We start from the raw sequence: 21554 nt of genomic DNA on the forward strand, positions 1-21554 counted from the left end.
ATGCTAATATAAAGGGTATTTTAAAAAATGTTTATACCCTCTTTTTAAATTGCTATATAGAAATGCAATGGAATTTTGCCTGATTTCATACCTGCTAAATTCTAACTCAAATAATTTGTCTATAGATTAGTATAAATTTTCTATATATAACATCACATTATCTATGATAATTACAAATTTGTTCTTCTTTTTCCATTCTTATGATTTAATTTTTATTTTTGCTGCACTGGCTATGACCTCAGGACAATGTTGAATAGAATTGATGGTGATGGACAACCTGGTCTTCCTCCTGACCTGAGGAGGGAACATGTTTAATATTTCTCCATAAATCACGATGCGTGTCATAGAATTTTAATCTTAAAATTGTTTACCTTATTGGTGCTCTGAGCTGAAAGAGTCTACAGTGTCTCAGAACCTGGAGGGGAGGCTGGCGAATAGCTACTGCCCAGAATTGAATGGTGATGGGGACTTCATGGAGTCAGGAAGAGCAAAAAGCCTGGCATTGGGGTATGAAGGTTGGTGGAAGAGTTCAAAGGTGGTAGAAAGGAAAGCAGGCAATGTGAGGCAGGGGCAGGGAATGCTGGGCTGCTCTCATCAATCCCAAGACAGTTTTTGCAGGAAACCTGATGCCAGGACAGGAGATCGTCCCTCTGTGCAGAGGATACAGGGACAGCATGGCTAACTCAAAGGTCCATTCCTGACTTCCGCCCAACTCAGACTATGAATCTGTCCTATTTATCTTCTCTGACACCAAATGTGAAGTAAAATAGTCATTGAACTTTCTTTGGGATTGTCAGACTGGCTTTCCTGGCAGAGAGTAGGAGGTGAATGACCACACACCCCTAATTGCAAACAACTGAGCATACCTCTCCCTGGGCAACAGGGCAGCAGATGTCAAAGAACCATCCTAACCATCGTGAGTGAAGGAGACTGGTACATGCTGTTCATTTTCTTTACACATTTTTCGTTTTAGAGTTTTAAAATATATTCTTGTTTTGATTTTCTTTGTAAAATGTTAAGACATTTCAGACCAGACAAAAATCCCCCTCTGATGCACCCTATCCCTGTCCCTCTCCCCAGGAGCTCACACTAGTTCTCCAAGGAAACCACAATTATCTGTGCTGTCCCTCCTTCCAGATATGTTTCCATGAATTTGTACTCGTAAATATGGCTACAGAAAATATACAGTGTTCTTGTTATTGTTGTAGTGTGTGCGTTTAATACTAATTCTATCACATTTAAGTTATATTTTCCCTTTCTACCTTTCGGAGTGTCAATTTGCTCAAAAGATATATTCAGAGAAAATGCTGCAAGAACTACAGCGAAACACTTTTCTCCAGAAATGTTTGTCAGGGATGATAATGAACATGGAGGTGGAAGATGCTAATGCCATGGAAACTCAGGACTAAGAAAATTGAGAATGGCTTAATTTATAGTGGGAACTGTATGGTGGATAAAAGAAAAACATCTGCCCCGAATTTCCTCCATCCTTGCCTAACGCCCACAGGGCACCAACACATCTTAGCAACAAGGAGCGCAAGAGAGGGCTCTGGTTGGCACCAAAATGGCTATTAATTGTTTCCTCTCCTTAAGATCAAATCTGAATGAAGAGGCTAAATGAGTTTCCTTTAAGCATGAAAAGGCTCTTGTTCAATGGAGGTAGGACTGCTGCAAAGATGAGGGATGAATATGAGGTGTGTGTTTTAAGGACTCCGCTTCCAATTATTTTCATCCCTTTATTGTTGATAAGCAGGGTCTGTATTAGAAGGATCAGGGACTGAATACTTTTCAGAAATTCATTATATTCAGCAGCCACTTTTTAACCTTTGCTGTGAGTGATTTTTGTAATGCACTCATAGTGGATGATTTTTAAATTCTAAAGGTGAATGAAATGGCATTGTCAAAGTGGTAATGTCTATGGTGATGAGAACACTAGTGCCAGGAAATTGAGTTCTTCAAGGGAGGAATATCATGGGAAGAGTTAGAAAGAATTGTGTCTTGATTTACAATATATTAATTTATTCAAAGAGCTTCCTCTGCTTATGTATAGGAATCATAGAATGTTAGATTTAAAAAGACATTAGAATTGATCCAGTTATTGAAATACATTTTATAGAGGTAACAAGAGATGCAGGCAAACCATGTGAACAGTTCAAGATGACACAGCTGGTTAGTGGAACAGATCAGAAAAACCCTGTCTTCCTGAATTACGGGGGTACCATGGGCTCTCTCTGCAGTGTGCTGCCTCCTTAATTTGGCCATGCCCTGATCCGTGTATTGATTGAAGAATTTCCATGGAATGAAACTTTTTAGAGACGGTGGAAGGGGTGGTAGAAGAAGAGGCATTAGTTATGGAATTAGAAACCTGAATTTGAATTCTGAATTTGCCACCTATTATGTGACTTTAGGTAAATTCCTTTACTGGCCTAGCCTTAGTTTAGCCATCTGAAGTACTTATTGTGCAGGGTTCTTGGGAAAGCTAAATACAGAAACTCCAGGAAAGTGCCAACACATAGCGCAGCACATTGTAGGCTCTTGAAAGTTTCCTATAGTCTCTGCTTAAGATGTCAAAAGATAGGAAATAAAGAAACAGAACAGTATCAAGCAAAAAAACAGACATACAGTCATGCATTTCATAACGACATTTTGGTCAATAATGGACCTCATGTGCGGTGGTGGTCCCATAAGATTATAATACCATATTTTTATTGTATCTTTTCTATGTTTAAATACATCTAGATACACAAATACTTCTCATTGTGTAACAGTTGCCTACGGTATTCAGTACAGTAACATGCTGTACAGGTTCGTAGCCTAAGAACAATAGGCTATACCATATAGCCTAGGGGTATAGTAGGCTTGTGTAAGTAGATGATTTAATGTTTGCACAATGACAAAATTGCTTAATTGCATTTCTCAGAATGTATCTCTTATTGTTAAATGGTGCATGACTGTGACTCTTATTGGAAATAATTCCAATCTTAGGCTATCTATATTTCCCCCCTTTTTTCTTCCTTTTCTAATTAATCCATTAATGTAAGTAACCAGCTGTAACTCCAGTTTTGCATAGTCTGCAAAATGATCTTGGGACCTTTGGATTGCCAGGAAAGGCTGCTACGGGTCTCATTTTACACAATAACCCAAGAAATGAAGAAAGCTCTAGAACTTGTGGTCAGGCCCTGAATCACGTAGATTCAAGCACTTAGCGACCGAGAAGGAGGAAAATGTCTCCTCTGATTTTTCAGGAACTGCCCTCAGTGCACAGGAAACTCATTTTGAAAATGGAGGAAAAAAGTTGTCACGTTTTACCCAAGGGTGATTGCAGGGAGGCATGGTTTTTGTGGTGCTACTTGATGAAGTCATCAAAATGCCCCCCGATGAATCCCAGCTCGTGCAGGTTCAACAAGTATTTTTGATCCTGCCCTCTACTAGCTGTTGGGGAGCTAAAGATAAACAAGCCATGATGTCTCATTTTTGAAGAAAATGGTCTTAATCCTTACAAGAAGGGCTATGAGAAACCAGGATAGAAAATCAATACGAAACAAAGTAGCAGAAACAAAGACATATGCCTTATCCCTACTCCTCTGACCCTGATCAAAATGATGAGGAAGGCCGGGCGGGGTGGCTCACGCCTGTAATCCTAGCACTCTGGGAGGCCAACGCAGGAGGATCGCTCAAGGTCAGCAGTTCGAGACCAGCCTGAGCAAGAGTGAGACCCCGTCTCTACTAAAAATAGAAAGAAATTAGCCAGACAACTAAAAATATATACAGAAAAAATTAGCTGGGCATGGTGGCGCATGCCTGTAGTCCCAGCTACTTGGGAGGCTGAGGCAGAAGGAAGGCAACAGAGCGAGACTCTGTCTCAAAACAAAAAAAAGACGAGGAAATGTAAATACGTTTTTGGTTAGAGAAGGGGCCATCGGTTACTAGAACCAGCCTCACTGCGGGTGGGACCAGATGATGGAAAGGACCCAGAGCTCTTACTTTGCACTTTCTCCTGAAGAAAGTGGCGGGATCTCATGGGAATTAAGTAGAGGGGAACTCAGACATTTCGAAGAGGAGAGAGGGCCAGGCCGTGAGCTAGGGGAGAATGTGTTGCTCAGATTGGAGGCTGGAAGCCACATATCAGGTGAAGGTAGCAGCAGCACAGGCCTTTTTACAGACTTAAAGACCTTTTCTCCAAGTAATGATGGCAGTATCTAGAGGGGCGCTTAAGAAAGTCCAGGGGAATGGGCAGGGAAGCGTTGGTGCACCGATTCCCTGGCAGATGAACAGCAGATGGCAGCAACAAGCGACTTTTGCAGATTCTGGGTTTCTCCCTTGGCACTGAACAGAGGCACAGCCACGAACAGAGTTTACAGGAAGCCCAAAATGAAGGTTACGTAGAGCCGGGGTGCTGCCCAGCCACGGCGTGGGGTGATAAGGGGCCATGGGCAGGTCCAGCTGCACTGGGAAGGGTCTTGCCCTACTGGCTCCAGCACCTTCCCGGAAGCATCAGTACACACTGAGAAGAGGCACACAGGCTGCTGGGGTGAGGGTGGTGGCCAGCAGGGGGCGCCTGTGACCACCCTCTGGGAAAGCCTCCCTCTGGTTTCAGGAAAATTTTCAAAAGCTTCCTCTAGTTTTCTAGAAATAACTATGGGGCTTTTGAATTGATTCTTCATACACCTCCATCAAGTGCTCTATGCCCTCTAACTCGAGGTCCAGATAGTGCCCTGGGGATTGGAACCTGGCAAGTATGGGTGAGACTACCATAGAGACGAAATGAAGGCAGGGTCGAGAGAATGAGCAGATGTCATCAGGATGCTGATGACAATGGAAGGAAACAAAAACTTGGTCAGAATTCGGGAGAGCTTTAGCTAAGAGACCCAGAATCTGCCTCTACATGGGGGTTGTGAAGCTATGAAAATTGGTTAGTGGTTTATTCATCAGAAACAGTGACTGCAAACAAACTGACAAGATGTTCCTGGGCAGTCTGTGTGCCATCGCGGGGAGGGAAAGCTATCTTTGAAGAGCGTAGGGAGGTGAGATGTGAGATTTTGTGAGTCTCTGCCCTCAGAGTCAGAAGGAAAACAGTTTACCATTGACATGCACAGACAAGGTAGGAGGGGTGGAAAGCCCCAAGCACTTTCAGGTAAAGCTTGAATGCCTCATGCCTGGGACCACACTCGCCTCTAACTGGAGCTTTCCTGTTGGCAGCCGTGGGTGCAGTGAGCTCTTTAAGCTCTACCCGCTATCCTCTCCCAGATTGAGTTGCAGCGAGCCCAATCTACTCCTCCTTGTGGATGGGAGCTGGCTCTTGGTGCAAATCCTGAGGACCTCCTAGGGGTCAGGGTCAGTGGAATCTGTGCCCCCTTTCCTCCTGACTCCTCCCTCCCCCACTGCTTTGCCGTCCCCTTAGCCCTGGCTCCTTCAAGGAAGTGGATGTAAGTGGGTTCTTCCTCGATCTTTCATTATCTCCCAGGCAGGCTCTTCCTTCACGCACTGTGGACTGGCCAACCCTTCCCTCAGTCTGATCCTACCTGTGCTCCACGTAGCAGAATTAATGGACGTCCCTGGTTCATAGTTTAAGGATGTTGAAGGATGTGTTTACCTTCGTACATCTAGATAGGTCTTGCCTCCCTTATACTTTGTTCTAGATGGAGAGTTGTCAAATATATAGGCACATGGCAGGAGAGAAACCCAGCATGTACTTGTATTTGGAAAGCACCAATTATAAAAAACAAACAACTGCCTTTGCAGAGAGCAACATACAGGGAAAAATGATAATGGTATTCTGCTAATTCTAGCCTTTTCTGTCTCTGTCACTCTGTACTTCTCTCTCACTTCGTGCTTTGCTGTTGTTTCTCATTTGCTTTTTGACTTTCCACCATTTTAGTTGCCATTTTGATTCTGTTTTTTTGTTTCTTATTCTGTTTGAACTATTGTTCTTTTTTATGTGTAATTACAGCATAAGCCGGAAGTCCAGATAACGTTAAACTAGAAAGCCCCTGTTAAAATGCATTTGTATCACAAAAAGGAAATTAGCACATTTGTATGATAAATGAAAATGTGTTATCTTGCAGGAATGGGGAACATGAAGGTTAGGCAATGTGAAGATTCAATGACATTTTCCCAAGTTCAAGGATTGCATTTGAGAACTATATTTCCCCTGGGTTAGAGGCTGGTGTTAAGTAGGCAGAGAACTGGAAGCTGATAAAGGAATTACTAATACTGCTGTTTGTTTTACAAATTTCAATTAAAGGATTTAATACAATGGTTAAACTATAAATTACATTTAGTAAAGCTACAAGACTGGCATTTCCCTTAATTTAATATATCTGCTGAATGGCAGGAGGTGTTAATCCCTGAGGCATTGAGTGGTCTCAAACTCAAACTAAATCCCTAGTATTTATGATTCTTGGTTAAACAAGAAATACTGTGCATTCGACTGCAGAGTGGAATAAAGTAATATGGTCATTTTTTTTCTTCACAGTCCAGAATTTAATGTGATCCTGTTGCACTTGAAACATTTAACAGATCTCATAATAAATCAAATGTTTGGATAAACCATGTCAATTTCTCTTTCATTTGCTTGACAATTGCAAATGAAGTATGATATCATTTTGTTAGGTTTCCAAGACAATAAAAAAACTTAAGGAAAATGAGCACCAGGACACAAATATATGCTTAATGTTACCAAACTACAAAGGCTTAAAAAAATCAGTTTTGCAGAATTTATAGGAAGAATTCCATGATATTTCCAATCAGGCGAAGAGAGCTTACCTTCTTCAACCATAAGGTTTAATATAATTTCTCTAGTTCTATATGTTTGTCATTCACACTCTATTAAAGGGCTAACTTTAAGTTAATTTTTGCATGTATATGTATTTTATAAATATAAAATATACATGTACATAAAATATGTAATTATATAATATATTAATGTTACATATATTTTTTTCTCCAACTTTATTTAGTCTGATTTTTCACTTGAGTAGTCTTCAGCGAGGTCAATCACAGGGAGAGGTAAAGGTTTTGAATCAAGTGCTTCGTGCCTTCTCTTATTTGAGGTCCAGAGAGTGTCCTGGGGATTGGAAACTGGCAAACATGGAGAGGAAATGAAGGGTGGAGACAATGAGCAGACACCAACCATGATGCTATTTGATGACAACAAATAGAAGAGAAAACCTGGCCAGAATCTGGGAGAGCTTTAGCCTAGAATCTGCTTTTACCTAGAAATCATGAAGCTGTGAAAATTTGTCAGTGGTTTATTCAGCAGAAATGGTGGCAGCAACAACCAATAATACTTCTCTACCTAAAATTCTTCCTCAGATGCTCTTAGGATCAAGTTCTTTATAGCTACCTTGTGACCTTGGAAGTCTGGTCACTTTCCATGCCCTGGCCCCCTGCTCCCTCTGTTCTAGCCACATTGACCTTCTTTTAATTTGCCTAAGTGTCCGCCTCCTTTCTGCTCTCAGGAACTCTGCACATCCGTGACCCATGCCTGGAGTGCTGCCTCACCCACCTGGCCCCTTGACCTCGTTTGCTCTTGCTCAGCATCCGGTTCTTCAGGGAAGCCTCTCCTTTCCCAAGAACTAGGTTAGAGCTCCTTGCTCTGTGCTCTCACAACACCCCCGTCACTCACAACCATGGTAGTTAGTTACTAATTTCTTTAGTTATTTCTTTAATGTCTGTTTCTCTCCTTGGATGAATATTTCTGTGAGAGTAGGGACCATTATATGTCTTGTTTACAAGACACATGATTTAAAAAAACCCTAGTTAATTGCATCTATAAATGAACAAGGCAGAAACCTGGCGTTCTGGGTTGAATTGTGTCCCCCTCAAAAGATATGCGGAAGTCCCTAACCCACAGTATGTGAGAATGTGACTCTATTTGGAAATAGGGTTTTTGCAGATGTAATCAAGTTAGGGTGAGGTCATTAGGGTGGGCCCTAATGCAATATGACTGTTGTCCTCATAAGAAGAGGAAACCATTACATGAAGACAGAGACAGAGAAAGAACTTCATGAGATGACAGAGACAGAGACTGGAGTGATACTTCTATAAGCCAGGAACACCATGGGTTGATGAACACCAGAAGCTGGATGGAAGAAAGGCAGGATTCTACGTAGAGTCTTCAAGGGAGCATGGCCCTACTGACATCTTGATTTCAGACTTCTAGCCTCTAGAACTGTGAGAGAATAAATTATTGTTGTTTCAAGCCACCCAATTTATAATACTTTGTTAGGCCAGGCCTAGAAAACTAATTCATCTGATCACTGGAGCTGGTGCCAAGGATTATAACAGAACCAGCAGCAAATGACACCGATTTCTAGAGTGAAAGGCAGTGGTGCCCCAGGCCAAATTTGCTCTTAGAACCTGGAATTAGATTGATCTGGTAGGCGATGCATGAAGTAACTAAGCTGAGAAGAGAGGAGAGTTTCAGGGGTTTGGCTTGGTAAAGCCTGAGAAAGAGCACCCCTGAGAAAAACAAATAGTTAACATTTAGTGGTAATTATAATATCAACATCATCTAAACACTATACTTGCATGATTTTACTTATCCCTGAAATTATCTCATAATTTAGATTCTATTATCCTTATTTTACAGATGAAGAAACTGAGAAACAGTGAGATTAGGAAATGGCAGAGCCTTGATTTGAACCCAGGCACACATGAGGGAAAGATAGTAGGGAGAGACGTCCCAGAAAATGCCAGTTTGTATATAGTTATTCAGTTCCCAAAAGCATTTATTAAGAATCCATATGGGTCAAACTGTTTCACAGGCTGCTGCTGTACACTGAGATCCAGCCTATTTCAAAGCTGTTATTGATGTGTAGGTATATGCTTTCTATTTTTACATTTGTTTTTGACAATACTGTCAATCAGTCTGTATGTTTCATAACCCCCTAGGCAATGCAGTGTGATGTTGTCATCATATTGAAAATTTTGGTTTCATATCCACCTCATTAAAACCCAGAGACACTTATGACATTCCAGTGCCGGTTCTGCCCTCTCCTACAGGTTCCTATTCTTCTGCGTCCAAACTAGGTCAACCAGGAGCCCAAGCTCAGGGAGGACGCAGAGGAATCAAAAGCTAGAAGGAATCTCGATGGGGAAAGAGATCATTAATCCTCCCTCCAGAGCGAGTTGCCTCTCTCCAAGATGAAATCTATTCTTGGAATTCCCAAGAGAAAGGCCTTCCATTGGGTCTTGGAGTGCAGAGAAAGTGAAATATTGGAAATAGGGCAAGGCAGGCAGTCAGAAAATCTCCACTTCAACCCCACGCCTCCCACTTTGGAGCCATCACCCCAACTTACTGAGCCTCCATTTCCTCACCTGTGAACTGAAACTCAGAGTAGCTCACCTGCTGTCAGAGTGTGTGTGAGACAAAAGTGAGGACATGTAGAGGAAGGCATTTCTTCACTCAGGGCAACTCCACTACAAAAGCTCCACCAAGAGGGAGTGTCTTTGCTTTCATTTTAGGAATATTTTTATGATTGCGTCCAAGGGGACTTTATGCTTTGCTTTTCTAGCTTTAAAAACATTTTATTTAAAAAAAATCCTCAATCATCTGTACTGCTCTTTTGGATCTTTTGCAGGTTTTCACTTGCTGGAGAGCAGGCAGAGGCTCACTCTGGGCAAAGAGTCCATAGCCTCGATGAACACACCAGGTAAGTCTTACATGTATGTGCATATTGGGAGAAACGCTGTTTAGAGGGACTTTACATGCTTTTTATTCTATTGTGGTTTACTAGAGCCATGGGTTAATTTTGGTAGTTTGGGATATGTCAGCAATTTTCACAGCTCATTTTTCCTTCTCCAGATATACTTCTCAGACTTCCCTTTTCCTTTTAGCTTGATTTTAGCAATTTCTTTGTTTTCGTTAAGATAATCTTAAATACTAAGGGTATTATCCACAAAACATAGACAGTCCTCTAAAAACTCTGTGATGTTTGCCCCTACAAAAAGTGTTCATTATTCAAATCACAAGTCCAGGTAATGTGACCATAGATTCCAAGCAGTGACCTCTGAAAGCTCTGTCCAGCATTTTACAGGAACGCCAACACATAAGTACTAAGGCATGTTGGTAGTAATAATAAAATTAGAGACAATTCATCGAGGTCACACGGTGTGCCAGGCACTGGGTTAAGTTCTTTCTGCATTACCATAGACATCCTCAAAGGGTTTCCTTATCCTTATTTTACACACCTCCTTTATGAAAGTTGAGGTTTTCATACATTAAGTAAGTTGAAGAAAAACAATTGAAGTAATTTAGGTTTAAGGACTTAAAAGGTCATGCTTTAGCCTCTGCTCTTGACTGCCTCCTAGGGATATTGTAACCCATTAAGGACCAAACAGACCTGGTTTTGGAATCTGCATGCATATAGGTTCAGGGCGTCAGAATATGGTAGAATCTTTTTCCTGATATCTATAAAAATCTGCTTCTTTGCCCTTTTCAAGTCACCGATACATCCATCTGTTCACAGTAAATTTCTTAATCACCTCTGGTGATGTGATTCTGACTCCTTAAGTATTTTGTCCCTGCCACGCGTAGGGAATGCATGTTGTTAAAGCATCTGCTCACCCCCTTCTTCCTGGTAGACTCTAAGGCAGACAATTCACTGGAGAGTTTTTAGCAATGTCTACCTTTTCTGGCTGCGAGGAAAGTTTGCCATCTGTCAGTGGTCCTGGAGTATCCTTCACTGACCTCTTGCATTTAATTTTCTGGACTCAGTGCTCCCACCTTTATCCATACCATTTACTCTGGTGGCTTTGGCCTCTCCTTACACAGGCAGTTAAGAAATTGTAATTCCTCCGGGAAGGATGAAGGCTGTGTTTTTCAGCAAGGTGGAGAATATATTCCACTCTAATATGACTTTGGTTTTCTAAAGGACGGTTTTATTATTTGTGCTTATTGCAATATTGAGTTTCTTTGAATTTGCTTATCACAATAGGGCGTGGGCCATATGAAGTCTAGTCTACAAAAGTGTAGGTAAAAAATCTCTCCCTGGTCACTCTCTCCACCTTCCTGGAAGCTCAGCATTTTTGTATGAACAGATAAATTAGAAAAATTTAATTGTATTTTCAGCTAAGGGATTGGCTTTTTATAATGGCTGACTTTTACTCTGAAGAATAGAATTGGGATGAATGTGCCTAATGCCTTATTATCTGCTCTGCAAATGCATGCTCTCCCTCTTCTTAGAAAAGCTCCCAGGACGATCCTGCTCCGCTGCATGTGCATTCTTCTAAATACATGGATTTGGGTAACAGCACTCTTACCCTTTAGATACATAAAGGGTGATCCCAAGATGGCCAATATACAAAATCTTCTGAGATTTTCTGACATACACTCATGGAAAAATTTCATGAACAATAAAAATCAGCACAATTGACACATGCAAAATGTGGCCCTTGATGACTCTCTGCTTTTAGTCTTTTCAGGTATTTCAGCCTAGTGACATTTTCATTATTCAGCAGCTAGGACAGTTGGCCTTATCCACTTTCTTTCTCCAGTCTAGCATCTGTTGCTCTCTTCTTCATTTTCAATTCTATGAATTTCCTCCTCCATATTATTTTAAGATTTAAGTGTCCAGATGGATACCAAATTCCTTCTTCACATACACGGCTTCCTGAGCAAGCAATGAGTTTTTGATTTTTCACTGGGCATGAGCCATCTCTCCTGGCCTGCTTTTTGTAACACACGACGCTTTTTCCCTCCCTGATTTTAATGGCTTCATTAAGGGTCTTAGAATTGGTGGCTCTTGAATATCATTTACCCCAGTACCATCAAGGTTTCGGTGGAGAAGGGACTGAGAGAAATAGAAAAACACAGTTCCATATTTTTATTCATCTACAGCCAACTTGTCACGCTGCCCTTTCGAGGGTGGTATCATAATTAATATGGGTCTCAAAGAGTCTAGCAGTATCACTAGCTGCCCAAGCAAATCACCTAAATGCTTTTATACTGTTAATAAGACATAAATGTGGCTAATAGCAGCATTTTCATAGGGCGTTAATGAAACAATTTCTACATGTGATATGAACCTTACCCAATTAGGCACTTTTAAAATGCCCTCAGACCTGATTTCAAAGAGAATTTGATGCGCTGAAAAGGGATTCAGGAGTCAGAGACCCCAAATTACTCAAAGTCTCAGGATGCTCAAGACACTCTTATTCTGGGAAACTTGATAGAGCATGAAAGTTCTAAAGTCTTTTTACCCCAGTAGAATAGTACCTCGGACTCCTTATATCACCATTCCATTCCATCCATAAGCTAGAAAGACAAAGAATACCAGTAAGCTGGACCTTATATAAAGCTCGAGGTACTCATAATTTCTGACACTTTTCTCATTGTATAGCATATCATAAATTCTGAAAAAGAGCCAGTATATGGTGTCAAATACGGACAGGGTTAGCTCAAGCCTAGAGGTTCTAATGGCTCCCAGCGACCCCCAAGCTCTTTAGCTAGAAGAACCACACACCTGTTAGCTATTTGTCTTTTTTCCCTTTACATCATCTTCCTCTTTTCTCTACTCTCCTTATGTCTTTTGGTTAGTTTGTTTCTTCCTTTATCTGTACCTGTTCTCTTTTTTGTGGATCTCAGACGTTGATAGTTGTAATCATATTCCTCAGATCATGATTCATTAGGATAAATTGTTTTATCTTATCTTTTTCTCCTTCATTGCCCCTATTTATATTCATTTCTCTACCTTTTATAGGCACCCACCTCAGAGTATTTACTTAATACATATACTTGGATAGATATCAGTAAAAAGTGAAGTTTTATTTGGCAAATGTGTCTTTTAAATTTATATAAATGATATTGTGTTACAGAACTTAACTTTGTTTCATTTATTTACTCAACCTCATTTTTAAAAAGATTCAGTAATGTTGTTATTTGTAAATATTAGTCTCTTCTGACTGCTATATTCCATCATCTGTCAAATATCTACACTACATTTTGGTTATTCATTATTCTAGTGATGGCATCTATGTTGCTTCTAACTTTAGTACCATAAACAATATTTTAATGAACATCATTGTACATGCCTCCTTATGTTCCCATATGAGAGTTTCCCTAATGGGGAGTAAGATGGTAAGGTTAGAGGGCATGAATATTTTTAATTTCAGCAAGTTTTGCCATTTTGTTTTCAAAAATGTCTCTCTAAGAGATAGCTGCACTCTCTTTATTGTAACATATTCACAATGGCCAAGATATGAAATCAACCTAAGTGTTCATCAAAGATCAATAGATGAAGAAAATTTGGTATATATACACAAAGGAATAACATTCAGCCACAAAAAAAAAATGAAGTTCTGTCATTCACAACAACATGGGTGAGGACATTGGATTAAGTGAAATAAGTCGGGCACAGAAAAATAAACACAGCATGTTCTCACTCATATGTGAGAGCCACAAAAGTTGAACACATAAAAGTTGAGAGTTGAATTGTGGTTATTAGAGGATGGGAAGGGTAGGGGGCAGGGGATAATAGGGGTATTTTGGTTAATGAATACAAAATTACAGCTAGATAGGAGTAAGTTCTAGTGTTCTATAGCACTGCTTAGTTAATAATTTATTGCATATTTTCAAATAGCTAGAGGAGAGGAATCTTCCAAACACAAAGAAATGATAAATGTTTGAGGTGATGGTTATGCTGATTACCCTGATTTGATCATTACACATTGTACACATGTATTGAAATATCACTTCGTATCCATTACTATGTATACTTATCATGTGTTGAATAAAAAATAAAAAAGTCCTCTTCAGCAAAAGTGCATAATGGTTCTTATTTATCCACATTCTTGCTGTTGCTTGGTTTTATCTTAGTATCAGCTCAAAGCCCATAATCTCATAATCTAAGTCAGGTCCAGGTGAGTATGAGGCTCCCTGGATAAAGTTCTTAAGGACAACTCCCAAGTACAACTCTTCTTGATCTGTGAAATTAAAGACATAAGCTATTCATCTCCCATATACCTGGCAATCTGGACAACACAAGCATAGGGTAGCCTCTGTAGACATTCTAATTCAAAAAGCTGGGGAATAGGAGGCACAAAGAGTCAATGGGAGCAAGATGGATGACTAGAGACACCTGGCGCTCATTCCCCCCACAGGAAAGAATCAAGGCAATGAATAAACACTTAATATCTGACTGGAGTGTCAAAGGGAGAGTGCTGGAGAGCAGAAGAGAAGTGGAGATGAACCTATAGTGATTGAAAGCCCAGGAGAGCAGCATGAAGGCAAGTGGCTTCTGCAGCCCTGTCTTCCTTGCCAGATCTGATCAGCCTAGAGTCAGGAGGGACTTCCCCTTGCAGAGAAAAGGTACTCAGAAAAACTGCACCGGCCCCCATTGCCACCACAAACACCTACAGTCCTTACTACAGGAGAATGTCATAGTCCTTGCAAGACCTGAACCCAGTTTGGAGAGCTGCCAGGAATTCACACAATTTTATTGTTTTGGTTAGGAGCACAAGGTGCGCACTCTGCCTCCCTCATCCACTCTCGAGAGCCAAGCTGCTGCAGAATTTTGGTTTAATTGTTTTCTTTCTATATACAATCAATAAAATGAGAGGAGTAAGTTCTCACCTAGCAATAATAACCTTGAATGTAAAAAAAATAAATCCCTCATTAAAAAGCTATAGACTAAATGAATGGATTAAAAAACAAGACCCAACTATATGCTTTCTACAAGAAACTCAGCTCACCTGTAAAATCACATATAGACTGAAAGTGAAGGGATGGAAAAAGATATTCCATGCAAGTAGAACCAAAATCAAGCAGGAGTAGCTATACTCAGATAAAACAGACTTCAGGTCAAAAGCTATAAAAAGAGAAGGATCTTCTAGATAGAAAACCAACAAAGAAACATTGAATTTAAACCACACAAAGACCAAATGGATCTAATAGACATATATAGTACATTTCATCGAACAGCTACAGAATACACCTTCTTTTTACCAGCACATGGAAATTCTCCAGGATTAACCATATGTTAGCGCACAAAACAAGTCTCAAAAAATTTTAAAAAGTCAAAATTATATCAAGTATCTTATCTGACTACAATGGGACAAAACTAGAAATCCATAATGAGAAATATCTGAAACTATATAAATACATGGAAGTTAAATAGCATGCTCCTGAATGACCAATGTGTGAAGGAAAAAAAATAAGAATAAAATTTAAATGTTCCTTGAAAGAAATGAAAACAGAAATGCAATGTTCCAAAACCTATGAGACACAGGAAAGGCAGTCTTAAGAGGCAAGCTTATAGTAATAAATGCCTACATTTAGAAACTAGAAAGACTTCAAATAAACAACCTAATCACCCATCTCAAGGAACTAGAAAAGCAAGAACAAAATCCAAGATTAGAAGAAAGAAATAATAAAGATAAGAGCAGAAATAAACACATTTGAGATTAAAAAATACAAAAGATCAACAAAATGTAAGTTGGTTCTTTGAAAAGATAAACAAAATCAACAAACCATTAACTAGATTAAGTAAGGAGACAAGAGGGAAGACCCAAATAAAAACAGAGATGAAAAGTGTACATCATGACAGATACCACAGAAACAGAAAGGATCATTAGAGACTACTATGAACAACTATATGTCAATACATTAAAAAACCCTAGAGGAAATGAATAAATTCCTGGACACATAAAACTGACCAAGACTAAACAAAGAAAAAATAAAAAACCTGAACAGATCAATAACAATAATGAGATTGAATCAGTAATTAAAAGTCTCCCAACAAAGCAAAGTCCAGGACCAGATGACTCCATCACTGAATTCTACTGAACCTTTAAAGAAGAATCAATATCAGTTCTTCCAAAACTATTCAAAAAAATTGAAGCAGGGGGAATTCTTCCTAACTCACTGTACGAAGCCAGCATAACTCTGATTCCAAAATTGGATAAGGACACAATAACAACACAAAAGAAAACTAGAAGTAAATATCCCTGATGAACATAGATGCAAAAATACTCAACAGAATACTAGCAAATCAAATCCAAAAACACATTAAAAAGATAATAAACCACGATCAAGTGGGATTTATCTAAAGAATGCAAGGATGGTTCAACATAGGCAAATAAATAAATGTGATACATCACATCAACAAAATGAAGGACAATAACCATATGATCATCTTAATAGGTGCAGGAAAAACATTTCATAAAATTCAAAGATGCTCAGTAAATTAGGTATAGAAGGAAAATACCTCAATGCAATAAAGACCATATGTGAGAACCCTGCAGCTAACATCATACGGAATGGAGAAAGACAGAAAGCTTTTCCTCTAGGAATAGAACAAGACAAGGATGCCTACTGTCACTACTCTGACTCAACATGATACTTGGAGTTTTAGCCAGAGAAATTAGGCAATAGAAAGAAATAAAGGGCATTCTAATTAGAAAGGAGGAAGTCTAATTATCTTTGTTTGCAGATGACATAATCTTATATGTAGAGAAACCTAAAGACTCTACCAAAAAACTCTTAGAACTGATAAAAAATACAGTAAAATTGTTGTATGCAAAATCAAAATACAAAAATCAGTAGTATTTCTATCCATAAACAATGATCCTTGCTGAAAAGGAAATCAAGAAGGCAATTCCATTTATAATAGCTACAAAAAAATAGCTAGGAATAACTTTAACTTTGGTGGTAAAAGACCTCCACAAAGACCTCCATGAAACACTCATGAAAGAAATTGAAGAGTATACAAACAAATGGAAAGACATCCCATGTTCATGGATTGGAAGAATTAATATCATTAAAATGACCATATTACCTAAAACAATTTACAGAGTCAATTTGCTCTCTCATAAAAATATCATGAATTTCTTCATAGAAATAAGAAAAATCTTAAAATTTGTGTGAAACCACAAAATACTCTGATTAACTAAAGCAATCCTGAGCAAAAAGAACAAAGCTGGAGGCATCACACTGCCAGACCTCAAAATATACTACAAATCTGTAGTAACCAAAACAGCATGATATTGGCATGAAAACAGACACATAGACCAACAGAACAGAACAGAGAACCCAGAAATTAATCCATGTACCTGCAATCAACTGATTTTTGACAAAGGTACCAACAATATTGGCACCCTCATCAAAATACATTGGGGGAAAGGACAGCATGTTCAATAAATGGTGCTCAGGAAACTGGATATACATAGGCAGATGAGTGGAACTAGACCTCCACCTTTGATCCTATATATGAAAATCAACTCAAAATGAATCAAAGACCTACATGTAAATCTGATACTATAAAACTACTAGAAGAAAACAGGGGAAATGCTTTAGGACATTGATCTGAGCAAAGATTTTATGAATAAGACCAAAAGCATCAATAACAAAAGCAAAAATTTTAAAAATGGGATTATAATCAAACTAAAAGTCTTCTGCACAGCAAAGAAAACAATCAACAGAGTGAAAAGACAATCTGCAAAATGAGAGAAGATATTTGTAAACTATTCATCTGACAGGGGATTAATATCCAGAAAATACAAGCAACTCAACATCACAACAGCAAAAGAAACAATCCCATTAAGCATGGGCAAATGATCTGAACAGACATTTCTCAAAAGAAGACATACAAATGGCTAAGAAATACATGAAAAATGCTCAACATCACTAACAATCAAGACAATAAAAATCAAAACCACAATAAAGTATCACCTCGCCCCAGTTAGGATGGCTAATATAAAAAAGACAAAAAATAACAAATTCTGGTAAGGATACAGAGAAAAAGGATCTCTTAGATACTGTTGGTGGGAATGTAAATTACTATAGCCACTTGGATAACAGTATGACGGTTCCTCAAAAACCTACAAATAGAACTACCATAGGATCTAGTAATCCCACTACTGGACATTTGGCCAAAGGAAAGGAAACCAGTATATTGAAGAGACAGCTGCACTCCCGTGTTTATTACAGCACTATTCACAAGAGCCAAGATATGAAATCAACTTAACAGATGAATGGATAAAGAAGATGTGGTATATATACACAATGAAATACTATTCAGCCATTAGAAAAGCATAAAATTCTGTCATTTGTAGCAACATGGATGGAACTGGAGGATGTTAAGTGAAATAAGCCAGGAAGAGAAAGTTAAACGCCACATGTTCTTACACATACACGGAAGCTAAAAAGAAAAAAAGTTGATCTCGTAGAAGTAAAAATTAGAACAGAGGACACTAGAGGCTGGGAAGGGTAGGGGAAAGGTTGGGATAGGGAGAGATTTGCTAAAGGATGCAAAATTACAGCGATATAGGAGGAATAAGTTCTATACCATTGTAAGCTGCCTATAGTTAATAATATATAATTTCAAATAGGTGGGAGGATGTTGAATGTTACCAACACATAGAAATGATAAACGTTTGAGAGGATGGTTATGCTGCTTACCCTGATCTGATCACTATACATTACACATATTGAAGCATCACTATGTAACTCATAAATATGTACAATTATTATATGTCAACTAAAAAATAAAATTAAGGGGAAAAGGAGTCAATGTTACACAGCAATTATAAAATTGAGCCGAACAAATGTTGGAAGTTCCTTTATTAGGGCTCAGTCCTGCTTCTGCCCAGGAGTTATTCTCCATGGCTCTTGGCTACACTCTCTGGGCTCTTGGCCCCACTGTTGAAGTTATAATTTCATTTTTATGAAAGGTATTCTGTGTTTGCAGCTGAGTAGTTTTCTCAGTCTGCCTCTTGTTTATAGATTTTAGGGGTCCTAAGACTTCTTTTCATTTTGTACTTTCTCTGTTCCCTTCAGTCCAAGCTGATGACATTTCTATATATATAATTCTTTAAAAACTTTACAAGTCTTCTCTGCATTTTTTTGGAATTCACTCCATTAGACAAAAGCACACTTACAAATTTCTTCAAGATGACCTCTTTTCCACTTTGGGCTTCTAATGAGGAACAACACTCCCATTCTTCTTAGAAGCTCTATTGTTTTGTTTAAAGGATGTGAGAGTCACACTCTTAAAGCCTTAGGAAGGCTTTAAAAAAAAATTGAGTCAATGATACTGAGGCACCACCTTCAATTTTTATGAGATGTTAAATGATTTTATTCTCACCCCCTCAGCTTCATTTATACTCTGTGCTTTCTTGAGAATGTCCTGGATTTGATCTTTGCTCAGAGCCATTTCTTAATATTATTTGCCATCTGAAGAGGCTGGAAATCTTCAAAACTCTCAAGTTTTGATTCTTTTTGTAGAACATTTCTTTCTTTAGAGAAGCACTCTCTTCTTGGATTTTACTATAAATAGCATTTACGTAGCATTTTCACCAGTTTGGCTGGAAGTCTCCTTAGCTACATTATCCGAGTCACGAGGTACATTTTCTACCTTCCACATTACTTCTGGTGACCATTCTGTCAGTACATAGCAAAGATCTCCTTTTCCCCAGTTTCCAATGATATTTTCCTCATTTTCTTTTCAGCTTTCACTGACATCATCTTTAAAGTCTAAAATTCTAAAGTCTGATCAAGGCAATTTAGACTTTCACTAATGCTCTCTTCAGAAAGTCCTTTGCCCATCCAGTTTCTGCCCACTTTTTCTCCCACATTTTAGGTTTTATTATGGCATATCCCGCTTTTGGTACCAAATTGTAATAGTTTTTAATTGCTGCATAAAAATTATCCTAAAACTTTAGTAGGTTAAAACAAAAAACATTATCTTACATTCTCAGTTCAGGAAACCGGGAGCTGCTCCTTTGAGTGCCTCTGCCTCAGAGTCTCCCACAAGGTTGGGGAGAAGCTGTTGATCAGAGTTGCAATCACCCCACAGCCTAACAGCCTGGAAAAGCTGATTCCGAGCTCACACACGTAATTGTTGGTGGGCTGCAGTTCTTCACTGACTGCTGGCTGGAGGCTTAAATTTCTTGTGATGCAGACTTCTCCATGGAGTTGCTCATAGTATAGCTGTCTGCTTTCTCCGGAGCAAGAAGAGGTAGAGGGAGAGACGAAAGAGAATGCTTCCAAGATGTAAGCCCCAGTCTTCCAGAACCCAACCTTGGAAGTGACATACTGTGACTGCTGCCATATGCTACTGGTTACATAGACCAACCACGATACAATGTGGGAGATGGCTGTACAAGGTTAAGAATTCCAGCAGGTAGGGATCACTGGGGAGTATAGCTACGACTCCATTTTCTCAACACTATTATTAAACAATCCATTGTTTCCCTATTGAGTTTTAGTTATTATCCCCAGCCTATAGAAAATTCTTATATAGATAATTCTTGGATTTTTCTGCTTTCTTTTTTTTTTTTATTTCAGCATGTTATGGGGGTACAGATGATTAGGTTACGTATGATGCCCTTACCCTCCCTCCCCCCCAAGTCCGAGCTTCAAGTGTGTCCATTCCCCCGGAGGTGCGCATCGCACTCATTGTTTGTGCATATGCCTGTCCCCTCCTCCCCTCTCCCCCCTCCCCTGCCCAACATCTAATACATGTTATTCTTATATGTGCACTTAGCTGTTGATCAGCTAATACCAGTTTGATGGTGAATACATGTGGTGCTTGCTTTTCCATTCTTGGGATACCTCGCTTAGTAGAATGTGTTCCAGCGCTTTCCAGGAGTATACAAGAGGTGCTATATCACCATTGTTTCTTAAAGCTGAATAGTACTCCATGGTATACATATACCACAGTTTATTAATCCACTCATGTATTGATGGACACTTGGGTTGTTTCCACATCTTTGCAATTGTGAATTGTGCTGCTCTCTTTTTATACCTGTGATCTTTCAGAAGGTCACGTTTTGTGACCTTTTGGTATGTCTTATCTGAAAGGACATGAAGACAGTAAATGATTAAACAGCAGGTCTGTAGTCCTGTCTTTCCCAAAAGGATTTTCCTGGGAAAAAAGAAGATGGGCAATGCAGTCAGATCCCCTTCAGTAGGATGTCTGGTTGTATAGGATTGTTCATGGTAAGCAAGCCTGGGATCTATAGATTTATGGGGCATAGCTCCATAGGAACTGTCACATAAGCTGTTTAACTCTCTTATTCTATTAGATGAGCAAATATTTTCTGCCAGCTTGGCAAACAGTTAATCAAATTCAGAGGCTTTCTCTGATTAGGTTTGTTTTTTCCTCCAAAAATACATCATGGGTGGGTTATTTTCCGCAGGAGACACATAGTATCTTTCTCTCTTTTTGTCATATTAAAAGCCATTGATAATCAATGCTTAGATTAATTCCTTAGAAGTTGCAAAGTGGCAGAATTCTAGCATTTCTTCATTTATTAGTTAGAATATTCTGTAAAGGGAAGTGTCCCTTTATCTACTATTTGGTAATCTATTGGTATGGTTCTTATAGAAAAGGCAGGATAAATGCTTTAGCTTTTCCTTTATTGATTAGTTTTCAAATGATGAATTGGTTTGCTATTATCCTTCAGTGTTGACCTACTGTGGTATTATTATAAAATCATGGATTTATTTTATTTATTTATTTTTTTATTTCAGCATATTATGGGGTACAGATGTTTAGGTTACGTGTGTTGCCCTTGGTTCCCCCCCCCAAGTCTGTGTTTCAAATATGTCC

The sequence above is a fragment of the Propithecus coquereli genome, unplaced genomic scaffold, assembly GCF_000956105.1.
Source record: "Propithecus coquereli isolate 6110/MARCELLA unplaced genomic scaffold, Pcoq_1.0 Scaffold80, whole genome shotgun sequence".
Classification (NCBI taxonomy): Eukaryota; Metazoa; Chordata; class Mammalia; order Primates; family Indriidae; genus Propithecus; species Propithecus coquereli.